Source organism: Sarcophilus harrisii, chromosome X (genome assembly GCF_902635505.1).
Source record: "Sarcophilus harrisii chromosome X, mSarHar1.11, whole genome shotgun sequence".
NCBI classification, from domain to species: Eukaryota; Metazoa; Chordata; class Mammalia; order Dasyuromorphia; family Dasyuridae; genus Sarcophilus; species Sarcophilus harrisii.
The window spans coordinates 21,668,591-21,677,996 of NC_045432.1; positions in this window are offsets into that span (position 1 = coordinate 21,668,591).

A 9,406-nucleotide genomic window follows, 5' to 3' on the forward strand; every position below is an offset into this window, starting at 1 on the left:
AGTGGATAGAGCACCAGCCCTGAAGTCAGGAGGACCTGAGTTCAAATTTGACCTCAGACACTTAATACTTCCTAACTGGGTGACCCTGGGCAAATCACTTAACCCCAATGGCCTCAGCAAAAAAAGAATATGGGGAAAGTCTAGAAGGGTCTAGATTCTAAAGAACTTTAAAAGTCAAACCTAGAAGTTTCCATTTTATCCTGGAGGGAATCCCTCCAGGAGTAGGGGCTGGTGGTGGTGACATAGTTCCCCTTGAAATTTTTCAAGTTGTAGTCACCCAAGCACTCGTTGGGTGGCCCTTATGTCATGGGTTTTACTACAGGATCCCTGAGGATCCTTGAATCCTCTACTTCAATTTCTTCCTCATTTCTAAAACCTGGACATTGTTCTAAGGCCCCTTTTAGCTCCAAATCTATCTACCCTCTGGCTCCTGAATCCTTCACGGCTTATGTATATATTATATTTTTTTGTGGTGGATGAAAGAAGATGGCATAGGACAGCCAGCCTGACCCGGCTCCCCTGTATACCACCCTCTGTCTTCCAGGGTCTTGGAAGAAGGGGTCCGAATTGGATGGGTTTGGGCAGGTGGGCGAAGGACCTTTTTCTAGCAATTGGCCAGGGGCAACAGGACCGGCTGCTTCAGGTTCTGCCCAGCAAGGAGAAAAAGTCTTGAAGCCATTCCTCTGGGTCCCCAAGGAGCTGTCCAGCGGGCTAAGAGAAATCTCAGCAGCTGTATGAGCATCAGGCGAGAGGCTAAAATATTCTATTGGCATTGATTCTTGTGGGGAAAAGGGATTTTGCACGGCTCTGCCCAATCCAAGAGATGTGTCAACTGCTACAGGAACGCAGAATGTATTTTCTTTAACAAAGCCCAGAAGAGAGATGGAGCAATGACTCAGTCCCTCTCCTGTCTCAGCCCCTCCCGGCTGCTAGTCTGCAGTTAGCACCACTAAGGCACAAAGTGAAAATGAGTTTCGGAAACTCAGACAGGAGGTTCGCTTATAGAGATCATAGCTCCCATTTTCCAGTTTTCCCCAAAGTCTGGGCAGAGGATAACAGTGAAAAGGGCATTTACCTGTGTTGTCTAGAAAGACAGGTTTTTACCGGCCTTTACTAGCTACGTGACCATGGGCCAGTCACTGAATCTCCGATTTCTTCATCTGTTAAATGAGGGCTGCGACCTCGATGATCCCAGAGATCTCCCCTAGCTCTAACAGCTGGGTTTCTGTGATTATCCCTGCTCTGTTCCTAGCTAGGGTAGGAGTCATCTTATTTAAGACTGGGGGAGCCACACTTGGGCTTTAAACACTATGGGGATTTGCCCATCTGGGATCTCCAAGCCCTTTCCAGAAACTGACAACAAGGCCAAGAAACAGGACGGAGGTGAGGAACAAAGTTCCTGGGAGTGACAGCTAATAATGAAATAGGAACTAAGAGGAGTTAGGGGAGGAGAAGTTAAATATGGGATATTGGAGACTGAAAACAGACAATACTGGTGGTGGTGGTGGTGGTGATGATTGCTTTAGCTTTTCAGTTGTTTTTGACTCTCTGCGATCCCATTTGGGGTTTTCTTGGCAAAAATACCAGACCGGTTTGCCATTTCTTTCTCCAGATCATTTGACAGATGAGGAAACTGAGGGAAACAGCATTCAGTCATTCAGCTAGTAAGTATCTGAGGCTGGATTTGAACACAGGCCTTTCTGATTCTAGGCACAGCACTCTAACCACTATGGTGCCACCTAGCTGTCCCAACACTCCTGGCATTGATTTTTAAAAACAATCCTCCTTGAACCATCCTATACAGTAACAGCAAGATTAGGTGATAGTCAACCGTGATAGACTTGGCTCTTCTCAACAAGGAGGTGATTCAAGGCAGTTCCAAAAGACTTGGGATGGGAAGGGCCCTCCACATCCAGAGAGAGCTACGGAGGCTGAATGTGGATTGAAGCAGAGAATTTTCACCTTTTTTTAGTTCCTTGTTTTTTTCTTTCTCGTGATGTTCCTCTTCTGTTCTGATTTTTCTTCCACAAAATGACCATTATGGAAATGGGTTCAAATTGGGTTATACATGGACATGGACATTGTTTGCTGTCTTGGGGAGGGGAGAGGTAAGGGAGGGAGGGAGAAAAAAATTTTCAATTCAAAATTCTACAAAAATGAATGTTGAAAACTATCTTTACATCTGATTAGAAAAATAAATTATCAATGAATTAAAAAAATAAAAATAAAAACAATCCTGCTCAACATAACATGGTAGAGTGGGAAAAATGACGGAGTTCAAGACAGATGTTCCAAGTTTAAATCGTAGCTCCATTGCTTATGAAACATGTGACTTGGAGCAAGTCACCTGATCTGAGTACAAATTCCAGTTCTGTCAGTTACTTCTTGTGTGACTGGGCAAGCCACTTACTAGTAATAGCATTGATATACCACTTTAGGGTTTGCAAAGCACTTTGCAAATATTATCTCATTTGATCTTCACACAATCCTGGGAGGGAGGTGTGATTATTGGCCCTGTTTTACAGGTGAGTAAACTGAGGCAGACAGCAATCAAAGGATTTGCCCAGAGTCAAGAGTCTGAGGCTCAATCTGAATTTGGGTCTTTCTGCCCTCAAGTCCAGCGTTCTAACCACTGTGTCACCGAGCTGTCCAAACTTCCCCTTCCTGAACCCCTTATCTCTACCTTGCCTACCTCATCTATAAAATCAGATTACCTTGGATGAGGTGATCTATAAAGCCATGCCTACTTCTAAATCTAGGACCCTACGATTCTATTATGGGGTCCAAATTTAATCTGTGTGTACCTCAGTTTTCTGATCTGTTCCTTTTCAGCTCTAGATCTCAAGTCCTAGGATGCTTTGAGGTTAGAGCAGGAACTATATCATTTATAGATGGAACAACTGAGGCCCAGAGTGAATGACTGATTTGTCCAATGCATAAGTGTCAGAGCTTTAGGCCACATTTCCTGACTTTCAGCTTGAGAAAGGGGGAGCTATTGAATCACAGAGGTGGAGGGAATATTATGGGTCATCTAACCCTGTGTCATGGCTATGCCAGAATGCTAGAGCTGAAAGGGACCTTAGAATCTTTAGAACCTAGAACATAAGCTGTCAGAGTCCTCACCCAATCTTACCGTCAGAACTGAGAGAAACCATAAAGAATAGAGGAGGGACCTCGTCTAATCCAACCCAGCTATTTTCAAATGGGGAAACCGGGCCCTGAAACATGATACTCCTTATTGAAGGTCTGGACCTAGGACTAGAACTCAGATCTCCCAATACCTGAAGAGCGTGAAATGTGCTGACATGACAAAGCCATTTCCTTTGCACCAACTGCCTCTCTAGAAGATCCCTCAAGACTATCTCTGACATGGTCATCGTGCTCTTATTTGAATCTATCTAGGGATGAAGAGCTCACTTCTCTACCCATTCCATCGTTAGACAACCACAGGTATTAAACAAGTCTTAAAATGGGCCGAAATCCCCCCCATATTATTGGTTCTGCTTTCTGGGGTCAAAGTTACTGTTTCTTCTCCATTATAGCTCTTTGGATATGGGCAGCCTGATAGCGGGAGCTCTGCAAGGGGAGCAAGAGTTGCTGGGGGAACTTGGGTCAGAATCCTGTGCCTGCTCTGCTTCCTACTGATTATGTGTTCTTTGGCCTCTGTCTCCAGGACGGTTTTCTGATCTCAAAAATGAAAAGGTTGTGTCTGCTGACCTTGGAACCACCTTGAAACTTCAGCCCCCATAAGCCTAGGAAGGGAGCAGTCACATCTTCCCTTTGCTCCACAAAACACATGGTCTCCCTTCCCACAGCTGTCTAGAGTTCAGAGCCTGGTTGGCAAGGGATAAGGGGAGTTTGGGACAGAAAAAGACCTGGAGAATACCATGTAGGGAGCAGGCTTGTCTCAGCGGGCCAGGACAGGATGGCAAGGATCTCTCCCATTCCTCTGCTGTTGCTTCTGGGACTCATGAGTGCCCAGGCAGTCACGAGATAAGGGTGAGGACTTTAGAATGACCCCCGAGGGCACGGACTGAAACCAAAGAAGTCCACACAGCTGTTGAAAACTGTTGTCCCTCGTGTCTTCTCTGATCAGACCTAGTTTGCCTCCGACCTACTGAAGAGTTCCAAGGGCAGGCGGGCCTGTGTCCCATCATGCTCTATAAATGACCCAACAGAGGCTGCCAAGGCTGGGCCTCCAAAGGCCAAGCACCTGGCAGTCATTCTAGACAACAGTGCCAGCTCAAGTAATAATAACGATTATAGCTACGTGTATATAACAATTGGCATTCTTTATTTTGGGGAGTGAAAGAGACATAAATCAGGGTAAGAATATAGAATGTCAGAGCCATACGGGACCCCCGAACATAAAGCTTAGGCTATCAGAGTGTGAATGGACCTTAGAACACAGAGTTTTAGAAATAGAAGGTACCTTAGAACACAGAATGTCAGAGGTGTTAGGGACCTTAGAGCAGGGAATATCAGTTAGGAGGAGTCTTAGAACACATGATAGCAGAGCTGGAAAAGTCCTTAGAACAGAGACTATCAGAGCTGAAAGAGACCTTAGAACAGAACATGTCGGAGATTGGAAGGTCCTTAGAACACACAATGTAACAACTGAAAGAGCCTTAAAACAGGGAATGTCAAAGCTGAGATGGTCCTTATAACACAGAATGTTGGAACTAGAAGGTCCTTAGAACAGGCAATATTGAATTAAAGAGACCTTAAAAATAATCCAGACACACGCACACACACACACACACACATACACACACACACACACTTTTGACAGAGGAGGAAGACAAGGCTCAAAAAAATGAACTGACTTCAAAGTGACTTCAAGTTTAACATTATTTGATCCCATGATGCCTTTGTCCTAATAAGGTAACATTATTTTCATAGTAGGAGGACATATGGAGCTTTTTTTTCCCTTTCCTTTGCTGTAATCATAGATATTGGTCCTGCACCTCCTTTCCCCCGCCTCCAACGAAGATCGCATGACCTCCATACCTTGGTAATTCTTGTCCTCAAATCCTACTAACCAGGGCTAAAGTCAACACCACTCAAAATTCGCCCAAGGCACTGGGCAATGATGGTGGGGGAAGTTTCCTTGAATGATTTTAGCTCTTCCGGACACCATGACTTCCTTAGACTTTCACTCTTTTTCCTTTTCTAGTTCCACAAGTCGTCAATAATACCTCTTACAGCACTTATCATGCACAACTAACATATCTGCTTCTATCTACCAATTGTCTTTCCATTGCCCGTTGGATTCTTCCCCATTGCAATTCATCAGAGAGATGCTGTCAAACGAGTCACAGATGAGTTAGCTTTACTGAGTGAACATGTCAGTATTTTAACTTCAAGTATCGGCCATTTCAATGGCATGAATATCTTCACTGATGAAGATGATTTCTTAGTAGATGGTCTTCTGCTATGGTCAAAACATTCATCCCTCCATGGCTACCTTGGTGATGGGACTTTTAGAGCTAAGCTAGAGTAGTAAAATGAGAGAGGTGGAGTCCACTCGTTGACTTGCCCATGCTTGAAACTCTTCTACCTTATTGGAACCTGCTAGCACTTGTTCTTTGCTACTATAGCCTGTTAGAATCTGGGGTTACCAGAAGAATATTAGTGTTTTAACGAGTTGGAGGGGTAAGAAGTAACTTGAGATCACTAATACTGTTGGAAACTTTCTCAAATGTAATCCAGCCCCTTTTTTTCTTCCATTAGGACATGGCACCTCATATCCAACAGATATATATTGTTTAAATATATGGGTGTATGTATGTGTACCCACAATACATAGCTAGAAGAAGTAGCTTTGTTGATCACTCTTCATGGATGTAATGTCTATGTACGCCAACATATCATGTCTTATGTAACATAGACATATTATGTATTATGTACTATATGAGATATATTAGGTAAAGATATTCATGTATTAGATAATTATTAGTAATATTAATGTATTTAGTAATGTTTATTTAATATGTACATTATTATACATTGTTATATGATAGAGGACTATAAATGTATGCTCTATATACATAAATATTTATTTATACATGATATGTAAATTATATGCTTATTTGGTAGGGAATATATATGAATGTCCTATATATACATATGTCTTATAGCATAAGCACACATGCACATATATGTATATAAAGCATATGTATATATGTATATGTGTATCATATATGGCTGCATATATATCATATATGTACGTGTATGTGTTTATATATATTTATTTGTGTCAAGTATATGTACAAGTTCAAGAGGTTGCCTATTCGACTGCAGGACATCATTAAGGCACTGGGGAGGCAAGGGGGAGAGAGGGCAAATATTTGATTTCATTGATGTAAACCATAAAGAATTCTCCAGTGAGAAAACTCCCTTTACCATGTAGATCTCAAGCTGCTCTGCAATTTATAGTCTGGGAGAATTGCCTGGGGGCAATAAGAGGTTAGGTGACTCGCTCAGGGTCACACAGCTAGCTTATGTTAAAGAAGAAACTAGAACCCGGATCATGCCGATTCCAAGTCCATTTCTCTGTTCACCATGCCTTGGTCTCCATCAATCTGGGCAAGAGACATTTTGATCATACTTTGTTTTTCTAGTGCGGATGGTTAAACCAATTTCTTTCATTTTACTGTAGACTTCACTGAAGAGGCTTTTTATTGCTCTGAGGCCCAATGCAATTAGTATGATGTCATATGTAAATTGGAGCATTCGGAGAATCTTGCTACCAATGGGGAATCCTCTTATTTAGACTATGTAAAACAGTCTCCAGGACACTGTTGAACATATAACTTCTTGTTTAACACCTCATTTGATTTCAATGTTCAGTGAATCAATAAACAAAGCTTTCCACTGTCAATCAATCAACTAGGACCTGCTGTGTGCCAGGCACAGAGAATGCAGCCTGAAATGAACCAAGCCTTGCACTAAGGGAGCTTGTGTTCTATGGGGAGAGATGACATGGAGATTGTGAAGTATCTGTGCAATAAATAGGAGGTCAACATGGAGGGCAGGAGGCAAATCGGTGGCCCACGGGGAGGCCAGGTATCAGGAAAGGCTCTGGGAGAATTGAGAAGCAAATAAGAGATTCTCAGGGAAGGAGTTGACTTGGGAGTGCTATGAATTCTTGTGTGAATTTAGGTATTATACATATAAAAGATGTTTGCTCTAAGCAGGGGATTTGAGCTTCCACTTGGCTCTAGGAAGGCCATTTATTTCTCAAAATCAATAGAGTCAATACAATGGGACCAAAACCATCTTCCTACTTTTGAGTCCATTATACAAATAAAGTCAGTCAATCGATAAGCATTTATTAAGTGGTGACTGTGTGTCAGGCACTGTGGTAAGCCCCGGGGATACAGAGAATGGCAAAAGACAATCTCTGCCCTCGAGGAGCAACCAGTCTAATGGAGAGACGGCAACTCTGTGTGAACAAACTATACACAGGGGGAAGTTAGAGATACTCCACAGAGAGAAAGCACTAGAATTAAAGGGGGAGCAATGGGAAAAGGCTTCCTGTAAGAGGCAGGATTTTAGCTGGGACTTGAAGGAGGTCAGGAGAAAGAGGAGCAAGAGCATTCTAGGCAGGGAGGCTGCCATTGAAAAGGCCTGCAGTTGGGAAATAGAACAGTAAAAAGGGCCGGTTTCACTGGACTGAAGAATAGGAGAGCTCTCTTATTGAAGTGGACATGTCTGCTCCTTTCTTGCTAATTCCCCTCTTGTTGTTGATGGTATCACCATCATCATCCCAGTCACTGAGGCTCTCTCACCCTCCATTTCCAACCATCTGACAAGTCGTTTGGTTTTTATCTTTGCATCGTCTGTGATGTACAATCCCTTCTGCCTCTGACCCCGGACTCTGAAGAAAGTCCTCATTGCTCATACCCAGACTATGGTTTGGCCTTCAAGTCTCTTGCTTCAAGTCTGTCTCCACTCTGAGCTGTCAAAATGATCTTCCCAAAGCACGGGCCGTATGCTTTAGGGATCTAACCATATCACCCCTTCCTCTTCCACTCAATAACCTCTAACAGCTACCTATGACCTCCAGCATCAAAATGTACAAGTCCTTTGAAAACCCTTCGCAAACTCACCTCCTTCTACCTTTTCACTCTTCTTCCAACAGACTTCCCTCTATATTCCGAGATCCACTGACACTGTTCTTGACACACACACAGCTCCCCTTTTCTGGACCGGAGCATTTCCACTGACCGACCTCCATACCAGGAACTCTCTCCCACTTCATCTTTGCCTCCTGGCTTCCCTCCCACCTTCTGCAAGAAGTCTTTTCCAGTCGGCTCTCCCTAAATCTAAGTTTCTCTGATCTTTATTTTCAATTTCTCCAGTTCAGATGTAGCTATTTGCATATTGTCTCTCCCATTAGAGGGCAGGGGCATTCTGGGGTTGGGAAGCCTTTTGTTTTGTCATCAGCGCTTAGAACATAGTAGGCACTTTGTACAAATGTAGATGCAAATGTTTGTTGACTTGACTGGACTTTCCCATTTGGCAACCTCTGTAAAAATCCCCCAACATTCTCTATCCTGTATTATATGATTCTTATGACAAGAGGACTTTATCACTTTCTGTGGATCATCTCCCCTTTTGCCATTTTCAGTTTCTGTCTCTTTCTTCTTGGGGGAAAGTCAATACTCTCTGGATGACACTGTTGAAACATTTTCCTGTTCTCTTCTATCAGCAATGACAATGCACCCAAGGCAAGAGTTGTCCTTAGATAATAGATAGTCAACTGCATTGATTGGAAAAAACTCAGTAAGCCTAGATTTGGAGCACAAATCCGGAGGCCCGAATGCAATTCTAGAACCTGACACTTCATAGCTGTGCCGCTGAGTGAAAGTCACTTAGCCTCTTTGAGAACAAGAATAATAATAATAGCTGAAAGTCATTGAACCTCTTTGAGAACAGGAATAATAAGAATAGCTGAAAGTCATTTAACCTCTTTTAGAATAATAATAACAGCTGAAAGTCATTTAGCATCTTTGAGAAGAATAATAACAGCTAACACTCATTTGATTTAAAGTCCTTTACAAATAGCATTTCCTTTGATCCTCATGCGATTCTTATTCTCATTTTATAAATAAAGAAACTGAGGCAAATGAATTCAATGACTTACCTAAACAGCACACAGCTCCTATGTATCCGAGGCAGGATTCGGACTCTTTATCTTCCTGACTCCAGGCCCAGTCTGCTGCTGTCTCATCTAGAATTGAAGATAATAGTTTCACACTTTACTTCGTGGGAGTATAGAAGAGGAAGAATTTTGTAAACCTCAAAGCACTAGAATGGGGGATCTTAACTTTTTTTTGGAGTCAGAGACCCCTCGAACAGTCTGGAGAAACCCAGAAACCTCATCTCAAAATCATCTTTT